The following is a 13,057-nucleotide window of genomic DNA, read 5'->3' on the forward strand; positions in this document are numbered from 1 at the left end:
ACTGTTCAAGATAGGCCAGGACACAAGGAGATAGGTACTCTTGAAAACAAGTTTAAACCTTGACAGGAGTATAAGTTGGAACAACCTTCTGAAAAGCAGTTTGGTAGTGAGCATTAGGGATCACAAGAAGTTCCTACCCTTTGATCCAGTAACCCTACTTTGTAGCAATCTACACTCAAGAAATATATGGGAAAATATATAGGAATATATATGGGGAAACCCATACTTTAGGAAACACAGGGTATATAGTCACTCAATGGGATATTATTCATCAACAGAAAGACTAATTCTTAGATCAATTAAAAAGTAGGTTAAAATAAGTAGTTAGTAGATTAAAATCTTAAAACATGCATCTGACAAAGGACTAGGAAATATGGAAAAATGGTTGAGTTGTGTTAGGATGAATGATTGCATCTTTTACTTCTGTTTTCCAGACTATCTGTAGCATGATTACGTTCATAAATCAGATATCCTACATCCTCCTGACCACGTAAAGAGGAACGTTATTTAGCCTCCACTAATTTAGAATTTATGATTATCTCGCCAGAGATTAAATTGGAATTTCCTTGGTTTATGGGCAGAAACAAAATTATAGGGAAAATGTTTAAATTACTCGAGGAATTCAAGCCCAGAGTCATACTTGAGCATATTCTTAATTAATCGAATGCATTTGAAAGAAGGAGAACTGCCTGAAAAACTTTTTTTTTTTTCCCACCACATCAGACCACAGTCGTCTGACCCAATATTTTATTCTTTGTGTGGCATGAAATGGGCGAGGTGGTGTGTAGTGTTTGAGAAGTAAGAACACAACACATGGTGTCCGGTGGCTGGCGTGGCTGGAGGAGATGGGTCTTTCTGTTGACTTTTCCTAATACAGTAATCAAGGTCCCACATCTGCTAATTGGAGGGATTCTCTCCTACCAACTTTCTTCAAGATTGGGTTCCTGATCTTTCCAAAATGAAAATGCCGTACAAAACCAACAAAACCCAACCACTGGCAATGAAAGATCTCTGGTGTATAGGAAATGGGGTGACTGCTTTCGGGACTCCCCTGTGCTCCAGAGCATGATAATACAAGTTATTCATTTTTTTACCAAAAAAGTTATTCATCCTCACTAAAAACTCCTTTGACTTTTTATGACTTCAGGATCCTTTTAATAACACTCATTTTATATAATAATCTCCGAGTGTAATGCAGCGCACACACCTCTCTCCCGGACCCCATCCTCGAGGCCTCCGCTCCCGCTCGTTACAGACCGGGTCTGGAGCAGGAACTTCCATCTTCCTCTTTACATTTTAATGCTTATCGTAAAAAGCGTTATGAGAAGTTCCAGGCAGTTTCATTTTGAAAGCACACCCAGCAATTTTGATTTCATTAGAACGTTAAGCTCCGTTTACTGTTCTTGGCTTTACAAGGGTCATTTGCTGGGACCGCATTTAGCAGTAGGTCTTGAGGTGTGTCCATCCCCGCGTTTCTGCAGGAGAAGCCACTCGGGCCCCCTCTGTTGACACGGGGCACTGTGCTGTGCTGCTTTTGTCCCATGCGTGGCCCAGCCCATCGTGAGCTCAGCACGCCCCCAGTTCTGAAAATTGTGTGTGTTCCTCCAGCATATGCTGCAGGATGCTTCTCGAAGCATTGAGCATGGGTGCAGAGAGGGGTGTGCACCAGACAGCATCAGGAAGACAAAGCGGAGTCTCCAGGAAATGCCACAGTTTGGTTTTTTTTAAAAAGATTTTATTTAGGGCGCCTGGGTGGCTCAGTTGGTTAAGCGACTGCCTTCGGCTCAGGTCATGATCCTGGAGTCCCAGGATCGAGTCCCACGTCGGGCTACCTGCTCAGCGGGGAGTCTGCTTCTCCCTCTCCCGCTCCCCCCTCTTGTGCTCTCTCTCTCTCAAATAAATAAAATCTTTAAAAAAAAAAAAAGATTTTATTTATTTATTTGAGAGAGAGCGAGAGCACAAGCAGGGAGAGAGGGAGAGGGAGAAGCAGACTCCCCACTTAGCAGGGAGCCTGACGTGGGGCTTGATCCCGGGACCCTGGGATCATGACCTGAGCCGAAGGCAGATACTTCACAGACTGAGCCACCCGGGTGCCCCCAAAATGCCACGGTTTTGACTTTTCTGGGAGGTGGTCACTGAACAGTTTACTAGGGGCTTGAGGGAATTGAGGGAGTCTAGCAAAATGAAAACAGAATATACCTGTGATCAGAACCCAGCCACGCTGAGGGGTGAGAACAAAAGAAATAAGCAAAGGCAGCGGTGTTCCCCCAGGGAGCCCTGACGCCCCCTCCGGGGCATGGGCCAAGGGCAGAGGCTGCCCCCAGCCCCCTCAGCAGCACGGGTGAACTGTGCAGTTTCTCAGCCGCAGATGGGGCTAGTGAGCGTTTAGTGAGCCCTTGAGAGCTTGATCAGGTGCTCTTGCGGGGCTTTTTTTTTTTTTTAATTTTTCATTGTTATGTTAATCACCATACATTACATCATTAGTTTTAGATGTAGTGTTCCATGATTTATTGTTTGTGCATAACACCCAGTGCTCCATGCAGAACGTGCCCTCCCCAATACCCATCACCAGGCTAACCCATCCTCCCACCCCCCTCCCCTCTAGAACCCTCAGTTTGTTTCTCAGAGTCCATCGTCTCTCATGGTTTGTCTCCCCCTCCGATTTCCCCTCCTTCATTCTTCCCCGCCTGCGGGGCTTTTCTTTTAAGCTCCCTTTCAGTCAGGTGGGGTGGGAAGGGACGACGAGACGGCTCCTCTTTCTCCAGAATATCCTGAGCCCCTCAGACAAGGGTGACGAGTGCCTGTTACACACATCCTCTCCCAGAAGACATACAGCCAAGGAGCCTTGTGTCCTTTGCCTTCATGCCACTTTGCCAGCAGGAAGGAACTGACATCAGCTACATGCCCCAGCGTGCCAGGTGCTGTGCCGTGTGACACATTCATTCCTCGAGGGGCTCCGGGGGGTTAAAGGGTAGGGTCCAGGTTTATCTACAAGGAGACTGGGGCTCAGCATAAGCAGGGAACCCCCACGAATGCCCCCAGCAAAGCACCTCCACTGGGGTTTCTGTGACCCCGGCTGGTGGAGGTGCTGGAGTCAGAGTGGCCCAGCACCCCCCCCCAAAATGGGTGCGTCACTGCCAGTTTCTGCGTAAGATCGAAGCGGTGCCTCATTCCACCGTGGACGAGGGGACACTCCTGGAAGAGCATCCCAAGCTGACTTATACCAGGACCTGGAGGGGAGGGCACGAAGGCACACCCCATGTACACACCCACCCACGTGCCCGGGCTCACACACACGCTACCAGCCGAACAATCTGACAAGTCCACATTCTTGTGATTTGTTCGGGACGTCTTGGCCTTGATAAGTTCCAGCTTCGGGACATGGCCGACGGCAGTGTTGTATATAGGTCAGATTATTAACTACAAGGGCAAGCTCATTTCCTACGCGTGTTCACATCTTTAAATGCAGTCTGGGTTTGCCGTGCTCTGACCTGCTCCTACCATGATGTGAGCCGTCTGCCCCGGAACTCTGGCACCTCGCTTTGCCCCTACGTTGTAGGTGGCCCACATGGCCGCGTGTGGCTGATTACCCTTCCTGGTGAGGTCTTTGCTCCCCGGTTTGATGATGCATTCAGCGAGAAATACAACGTGGCTTAAGATCCCTTTACATTCCCGCATCTCTCTGACATGGCATTTTAATTATTAGGAATCCAGTCAATAAATATTTGTTACTAAAAACTCGATTCCACTGACTTCCCCTGTCATGGTTTCTCATGGTTCAGGATGCCTTTAAAAAGTTGTTTTTTCGTTTTTTGTTTTTTGTTTTAAGAAAAACGAAACAAAGAAAATGCACAGGCAAGATTTATGTATTTGGTTGGGGGAGGGGAAATTAAACTTCTCATAATAGTTTTTAAATTAAATTTCGTACTTGTCCAAATCCTTTCCTTCTCCACCCCTTCCTCTGATATTCCCTCACTCATTAAAGCATAGGATTTTGATGGTATTCACAGGGAAGCTGATTTACTGGAATAAAGAAGTTCTTTAAGTCTTAAATGTTGGAACCTTCCCAGTGTGTCTGAACCGGGTTTCAGGTTTTACTGGCATTTTGTTGGCACGGCGGTCTTTGGAGCCCGTCCTTATTTGAGCGCGTTTCCTGACACCTTTGGCGGTATGGTACTATGTTTTTTAGATTTAAAAAAAAAGAAAAAGTTTAAATAGAAAAGCATATATAAACATATACAGAAGATTGATTATAAAATGTCAAGCAAAATAAAAGGGCAGTAAAACTCTCAACAATTAACAAATGGGAAGCATTTTCTCTTTAAAGGGGCAGTGAAAGGCAGGATGAAGGTAGTTATCGAAGAGAAAAGGTCCAGGAAACCCCAGGAATAGCTGACTTCCCACCTGCTCATCCTCCTCTCTCAGCACAAGTATCATGTTGAAATACAGATACGGATATTGCCCGTCCTAGAGTGCTGGACACATGGTCGCTCCCTGCCGTTGTCGGGGACACAGACGTTCTCCAGCTGAGCTGGAGGGAAAGCTTGCGGAGGTGAGGGTAGGGGGACAGGACCCCACCTGGGTTGAGGGTGTCTCCAGAGACCAGCCACCCAGGGGATCCTTTGCCACTCCGGGGCCTGAAGCAGTATTTCCCAGAGCCCCTGGGCAGATCTGTGAGAGGAGAGGCTGAGGCCCAGTGTTGGGAGAAGGTGAGTAGGATCCTCTGAATCCTAAAGCTGGCGTCCCACTTCATGGAGACACACTGAGAGTATTTCCCCAAAGACCAGGAACAAGGCCAGGAGGCCCACTATCTCCACTTCTACTTAACATCATCCTAGGGATATTAGCCATTTTAGGTAGACGAGAGAAGTCCAACATGGGTATACAAATTGGAAAAGAAGTGAAACTGTCTCTGCACTTGATGCGACAGCGGAGCTGGGAAATCTTCGAGAATCAACGATAAAATTGGCTGAAACAATAAAAGAATTCAGCAAGGGAGCAGGATTTTAAGTGGCCCGCCGGCACGGAGCCTCACCAGAAGCCGGCCTCACGGGGCCAACGGAGTTGGGTAGAAAATGCAGTTGGGGAGCGGGGGGTTTGGAAAATAACCATTTGAACGAAAATCTGTTATAGAGTTGGATTCTGAACCAGGTTTAGTTCATGGGGGCCGTAAACCCAGCGTATCATGGAGCAAAGCCGTGCATTAAAGAAAGAGGCCCCTTGTCCCGGTGAATGAAGAGTTGAGCTGGTGCTAAGCTTCCTGGTGGAACGAGCTCCGACATGTTGCTGGATCTCTGGCGGGGTGGGGTGCAAGGAGGTCTCGGGGAGAGGTCTGAGCCGCGGGAGGGAGGGAGGAAGGGTGATGTTCAGGGCAGTAAGGTGGTGAAAGAAGCAATGGTTGTGAGGCCAGCTGGCAGGGGCAGGAAATTCTTGCTCCTAATTACCCTCTAAGCAGCCATGGGATTGGGGTGGCAAAAGGGGCCCCAGTGAGGGCCTGAGTGGAGGGTGGAGCCTCCCTTTCTAGAGGAAGAAATTCATTACCTTCATGTTGCTTTGTCTGCCCAGCTGTTTCAGCAGCCCCTTGGCTCTCTGGGTAAAGAAACGATGCGAGTTTGGATGTAAATTTGGTGGAGAAAGATGGGCATTTGTGAAACAAGAATGCATATGGAGTAGGGAAAACACCCACTCAGGCAGGGCTGAGCAAACAACTTCAGTGCAAGTGTGGTAGCGTTTCTTTTTTTTAAATTCAAGGTGACTCTAGGGGCGCCTGGGTGGCTCACTTGTTAAGCATCTGCCTTCAGCTCAGGTCATGATCCCAGAGTCCTGGGATCGAGTGCCGCATCGGGCTCCCTGCTCTGCCGGAAGCCTGCTTCTCCCTCTCCCGCTCCCCCTGCTTGTGTTCCCTCTCTCGCTGTGTCTCTCTCTGTCAAACAAATAAAATCTTAAAAAAAAAAAAATTTAAGGTGACTCTATTTTAATTCTAAAAAACTGCAAGAACCCCATTCCGGTTTTACACTTCGGGTGTACATTTTCATAACTTTCCAGGGAAACGTATAACCCCCGGGACCGCCAAATTTATACAACTCGAAAATGCATTTTAAGAGACTGGTGGCATTTCTGCCTTCAAATTTTGTTTTGATAAAAGGAGAGATGTTTTTGGCAGTGACTCACAAAGTGGGCCTCTGAGCCAGGCAAACCTGGTTAACTGTTCTGGGACCTCACCAGGCCGTTAACCTCAGCAAGCCACCACTTCCTCGTGAGTAAAATGAGACCACGTGGCAATGGCCATCACGAGAGCCACGGGATTGTTTAAGTGAGAAAATTGCCCAAATTAAGGGCCCAGGCACATGGTTGGGTGCTCAGTAAATGGTACCACTGAATTATGCAGTAACCTTGCTCTACTTTCTGAGGACCTAAAGATCCCATTCTTTACCTGTGATTGAAGATACATGTCTCATTAATTAATTAGCTCACAAGACTTTGGAAAAAATTCTTTTTTTTTTAAAGATTTGTTTATTTTAGAGAGAGAGTGAGCGCCTGAGCAGCGGGGGAGGGGCAGAGGAAGAGGGAGAGAGAATCTCAAACAGATTCCCCACTGAGCACAGAGCCTGATGCGGGGCTTGATCCCATGATCCTGAGATCATGACCTGAGCCGGAATCAAGAGTCAAATGCTTAACCAACTGAGCCACCCAGGTGCCCTGGCCTTGGAGAAATTTTTAAAGTGAGTGGGGAAAATGGTGCTGTGTTGGTTGGTGTACTTAACTGTTGGAAGCCTGTCATAATGAGGTAGTGATCAAGAGTACAAGTGCCGTGTATGTGTGTGTGAGAGAGAGACAGAGAGAGACAGAGAGGGAGAGACTGAGACTGTCCTATCCCTTAACATGCTTCATGGGGCTGAAAACTACTCAGGTGACCGTGAATGAAGTCAATCTCGGGGAACAGAACACTAACAAGGAACTCAGACATTTCTAAGTCCAGTCTTGTATACAGTGGCACTCATTGGTGTACCCTTTCTGATTGCCAATCCCTTATGCCTTTCCCTCTTTCCCCTTGTCCTCAACTACCAATCACCACCTTAGCTCTAGAAAATAAAATCTCTTCATTTGTGGGCATGTTTCCGTGTTATTTTAGAGGATAGAAAAAGAATGCAGTACTTTATTTTAGGAGTTGTGATGGCCAGAGGAGAAAGGGGGCTTTTTCATGTTGTAGCTCTGGGGATTTTTCAAGAAATACAGTTTTTTAAAAAAAATCATTGAGAAATAGCTTTTGGTGCAGTTCCAGGACACCAGCCTTTGCACCAGCTGTATCCTGATTACCTAGGGCATACCCACTCTCTCTGGAGATTGGGATTCGATGGGTCTAAGATGAGGCCTTAACATCTATGTGTTTTGGTTTTGGTTTGGTTTGGTTTTTTTTCTTAAAACTCCACAGGTGGTTCCAATGTGCATCTTCGTTAAAGGACCTAACCCTAGAGGCACCTTTGATTCTGTGACCTTGATTCTATGGTCAGGATCTCGCATTTGTTGAGCTTGGTGGTTTCTAGCAAGGACTGAGTCACCTGTTAAAACTGAGTGAAAAATGCAGCACAAAACATCTAAATATCTTCTCAGCTTTTTCTAATGTTTTAATGAAGATGATTGAGAATCTTAAAATGGTTTCCCTTGTGACCTGTATCTTGTTAAATGTGAAGAATGCTCTGTGGAATGTCGGGAGACCTGGTCATTCGGGCTGATCTCTACCAGACCTGGTGCATACCTTCCTGAGAAAGTCCAGTGTCTATCTAGCCTGACGGTCGGGGGTGAAGTGGAACCTCAGTTCAGGTTCGTAGGCATAAATTCCTTAACTCAGTCCATGGAAATGGGACTCACTGGTTGATCCTCACATGTTGCGAATGATACAGAACTGCAGGTGCAAAGAGATTTGAGGCAGACCAGGAGTACTAAAGCCATTTCAAGAAGAAATAGAAAAGGCTTCCCTTGGAATTGTCCTATAGTATCAGCCAAAACTTTTCAGTCTTGTTGATAGGCAGGACCTCAGTAGAGAGAGCATGGCCACAAAGAAAATGAAGAAAAAATGAAGAAAAAAAATTCAGATCCTCTTTAAGGAAGTAAATAGTGTTGATACTTAAATCTGTTAAAGACAACACAAAAAAATACAGACGAGTATCATTTCTGAGCATCGATACAGAAGTAATAAATATTAAGAAACAGAATCCAACACCACATTAAGAAAACAATACACCACGATCAAATATTTTTTTCCAGGAATGCAAGGTTGGTTCAATATTGGAAAAAATAAATGAATATATTTATAGATATATTGGTTCTTTAATATGTTAATAGAGTGAAGGAGGAAAAACATATGGTCATCTCCATAGATACTGAAAAAGCATTTCATAAAATTCAACATCCTGTCTTGATAAATACGTTCCCAAAATAAGAATTAATGGGTATTTTCTTAATGTGATTGCATGGGTGTGTGAATACTACAGATGGTGTCTTAGTTAGTGGAGGAACCCTAAAAACTAAGGGTTCCACTAAGGACAGAAACAAGGCAAGGATACTCACTATCTCTACTTCTACTTAACATTGCACTGAAGGCATTAGCCAATCCAAATAGAGGCATAATTGAAAAGAGAAAAAAAAACTACCTCTATTTGCAGATGTTCTGATAGTATGCCTAGAAAACCTTAGAGAATCATTGATTCTCTAATTCAAACAATAAAAGAATTCAATGAGGGAGCAAGATATAAAATTAATGGGCAAGAATCTATAGTCTTCGTATATACAAACAATAACCAGCAAAAGATATTATGGTATGCAATCACAATAGCAAGAGATAAGATAAAATACCTAATGAATGAACTTAAAAAAAAACGTGTAAAATTTACATGAGATGATTTTGAAACATGTCTGAAATCCACAAAAGTAACCTAGAAAAAATGTAAGACGTTGCCTGCTGGTAGATAGGACAGTTTGCCATCACCAAAATATCAGTCCTCCCCAAGTTAATTTATAAATTTAATGCACTTATGCCAAAAATACCATTTTTAAACAATTAAGCTAGACAAGTAGATGCTAATGTTCATTTAGAAAAGTAAATTTGCAATAATAATCAGGAAAACAATGAAAATGAAAAGCCATGAGGTGTTACTAGCCTTGGTGGTTTTAATTTAATTTAATTTAATTTAATTAATTTATTTATTTTTAAAGATTTTATTTATTTATTTGAGAGAGAGAGAATGAGAGACAGAGAGCATGAGAGGGAGGAGGGTCAGAGGGAGAAGCAGACTCCCTGCTGAGCAGGGAGCCTGATGCGGGACTCGATCCCGGGACTCCAGGATCATGACCTGAGCCGAAGGCAGTCGCTTAACCAACTGAGCCACCCAGGCGCCCTTATTTTATTTTTTAAAAATTTTTATTGTTGTTAATCACCATACATTACATCATTAGTTTTTGATGTAGTGTTCCATGATTCATTGTTTGTGCATAACACCCAGTGCTCCATGCAGAACGTGCCCTCTTTAATACCCATCACCAGGCTAACCCATCCTCCCACCCCCCCCTCCCCTCTAGAACCCTCAGTTTGTTTTTCAGAGTCCATCGTCTCTCATGGTTCGTCTCCCCCTCCGATTTCCCCCCCTTCATTCTTCCCCTCCTGCTATCTTCTTCTTTTTGCCTTGGTGGATTTTAAAACACGCTATAAAGCCTCTATAATTAAAACAGCATATGAATAAATGGAAAGACTAGCAGAATGGAGTAGAAAGTCCAGAAATAGACCCAAGTGCATAGAGAAATGTAGTATATAATAAAGGTGGCATCTCAAATTCCTAGGCCAAAGATAGACTTTTTAACAGTGATCCTGGAACAATTTGATAGATATTTGGGGGGAAAAAAGATAAAATCAGACCCATCCCTTTCACCATTCATAAAAATAAACCCTAAATGGATCGGGGATTTAAATTTAAAGTGAAATCCTATAAGTATCAGAAACAAGTAGATGAGTTCCTGTAGAACTTGGGTGTAGAGAAAGGCTCTGAAGACATAAAAAACAAGAGGCAGTAAAAGCTTACATAAATATAAAAAAAAAATCAGACATTTTTGCATGGTAAAAAAAACACCATAAACAAAATCAGAAGACAACAAACTGGGAGAAGATATTGGCAAGATGCTACAGATAAAGCCCTACCGTTCCCTGATACATAATGCACTGTTAAAAATAGGCGAAAGACATGAACAGGTAATTCACACATAACTATCTATATAAACGGCTCTTAAATGTATGAAAAGTTTACAGGTAAGAGAAATGCAAATTACAACTATACTGAACGCCAGCTCACGTGGCAAAAACCGAAAACATGTGACGTTATGCTTACTGGTGAGGTGGTGGGGGCCCAGGTGTGCCATCTGTGGCTGGTTCATTAGTAATGCAGGGGACTCCAGCAGCGTCTAGCAAAGCTACATACGCATTTGCCTCCTGACCCAACATCCCACTCCTAGGAATTTACCTGAAGATCCACTTCAACAACACAAAAATATATGAGAACAAAGGTATTCATTCTACTGTCTTTTGGAGACGACCTAAATGAATAAGCCAAGCTACGTCCACACAGTGGGACACTCCTCAGCTTTAGAAGAGAATGAAGGAAGAGCTCTAAGAACTCACAAAGAGTGTTTCCAGATTATAGTGAGTGAAAAAAACAAAACAAAACACAGAAGGCAAAGCAGTATCTGCAACATGATAACTTTCTGCAAGGGAAAAAAAGGAAATAATATGGACGTATCTGTTCATTTGTGTAGAAGGACACACGGGAAGAATAAACCAGAAACTAGTGACATTAGTTGAATTGTTATTTACAGAAAGGAGTTAGAGGGAGAGATCCGGGTAGACAAGGTGAGTCGGGGAGCATGACACTTCTCAGTATGCTTTTCTGTATAGTTCTGATTCTTGGAACCAAGAATAAGAAAGAAACAAGAAATTACAGTAGGAAAGAAACAAGGATTGGAGGAGGGACCCCATAATGGGACACAGAAGTACAATTAAGCCTAACCTTATTTAGATGAATAACATAACCACACTAAAGTGAAAGACACAAAGAACAAGGCCAAGGAACTTTTAAACACAATGTTTGACTATGTACCCTCAGGCTAAGGACAAAAAAGAACTGTAGATAAATATTGAAGGCTAGTTAGTAAGTTTGTTTTTCACAGTAGCATGGGTCAGCAATTCTGAAACCACTTTCTGTGTATTACAGTATTGAGCAAATAAGTAAATATACTTGAGATAATGGGAGCCAGATTTCTCATTATTGGAGAAGGAAGTTATAAATATAGAAAGGGGGAGAATAGAATGGACCGTGTGGTGTTGAATTGGAACTGGAGTTTTCAGTGGACCTCAGTGGTTTTTAAGGTGGATGGATGGATGGATGGATGGGAGGAGGGGTCAGAGGGAGGAAGGCAGGAAGGCAGGAAGGAAGAAAACACACCCTTTTGCTATTTCCTAGTATCCAGATCTATTTTATAAATGTCATTTTTTTCAAGGTGCCTGAGTGGCTCAGTCAGTTAAGCATCTGACTCCCAATTTCCGCTCAGGTCATCTCAGGTCATGATCTCAGGGTTGTGGGATTGAGCCCAACTTGGCTTCTGCGCTCAGTGTGAAGTCTGCTTGAGATTCTCTCTCTCTCTCTCTGCCCTTCCCCGCCCCTGTCTCTCAAATAAATAAATACATAAATACGTAAGTGGCATTTTTTGCTAGAAGGAACCAGAGCTCTGTGGAGAGAAGGCTGATTCCAAGGCTGGGACTGAGAAATTTGAAAGTGAGTCTGGAACCTCTTCTTATGCCGGAAAGTAAGGAACTGCTGAAAGATGACAGGGACGTGTCAGTAGGACATGGGAACCAGCCTCAAGGAGCTTCCACTTGCCAAATCTGGGGCAATTTGAGCATCAAAATAAATGATAGAAAAACATGTAGTCTATTAAATCAAATATGAATCCATAAATCCATTCTGATATAAATAGATAAATAAGTGAGGGAGAAATAAAAGCTCTTCCTTATAGTAGCATCCCATCAAGTTAACACAGAATAAATAATGAATCAAAATCATTATTTGGCAACCATCCAATAAATCATCTATTCAAACAAGATTCATTAGATGTTAAAACTAGTAGATTACATGTTATGAGAAACATGATATTTCTCTCTCCACAAGTACTTATTAATTATAATGGAAAAACAGTAACTTTGCAGTGGAAAACTTGGCATACACCACCTTAACCAAGTGGATCAGCGTTAACTCACCAACACTGGGACCCGACAACTCCATGTGCCTCCTGATGTGATGCACCAAAAAGGATACAGCCTCGCTAAGAACTTTGTTCTTGCCCAAAATGCTGGCCTGAGTCTCATCATGAGGAGATTCCAGATCATCTAAATCAAGAGGCATTTTACAAAATAATCATAATGTCTCACACTCTTCAAAAAATGTCTAGATCATGAAAGACAAAGACTAAGAATTGAAGCCAATTAAGGGAGATGACAACTAAATGCACCAAATGATCTGGATTCAATCCTAAACCAGAAAGAAGGTTGTGCTTTACTGTCAACGGCCTTTTAAGGGCAGTGGGTGAAATTTGAAGACATTCTGTAGATGAGATCAGGAGTTGGCAAACTCTGGTCTTCGGGCCAAATCTGGCCTGCTGCCCGTCCCTGTACCACTTACGAGCTCAGATGGTTTTTACATTTTTAAATGATTGGGAACGAAATGAAAAGAATGAAATCTCTATGACATTCTGGGAAAGGCAGAACTCTAGAGACAATGAAGCCATCAGGGTTTGGGAGGAGGAAAGGAGAGATGAATAGGTGGGGTGCAGGAAACTATTCTACGTGGCAGTATACATTTGTCCAAACCTGTAAAGCTGTATGGTACAAAGAGTGAACCCTAATATTAAACCACGGCCTTTAGTCAATCATAATGTATCAGTATTGGTTTGTCAGTTATAACAAATATACTGCACTAAGACGAGGTGTTAATAATAAGGAAGCGGAGTGGGGGGTGAG

General features: G+C 43.4%; 1 protein-coding gene across 1 annotated transcript in view; it reads left to right on the forward strand.

Moving 5' to 3' along the window:
• HLCS (holocarboxylase synthetase) overlaps positions 1–13,057 on the forward strand; it is a 210,547-nt gene that overhangs the window by 176,997 nt on the left and 20,493 nt on the right. The window lies entirely within an intron of this gene.

This window comes from Neomonachus schauinslandi, chromosome 1 (genome assembly GCF_002201575.2).
Source record: "Neomonachus schauinslandi chromosome 1, ASM220157v2, whole genome shotgun sequence".
Lineage (NCBI taxonomy): Eukaryota > Metazoa > Chordata > Mammalia > Carnivora > Phocidae > Neomonachus > Neomonachus schauinslandi.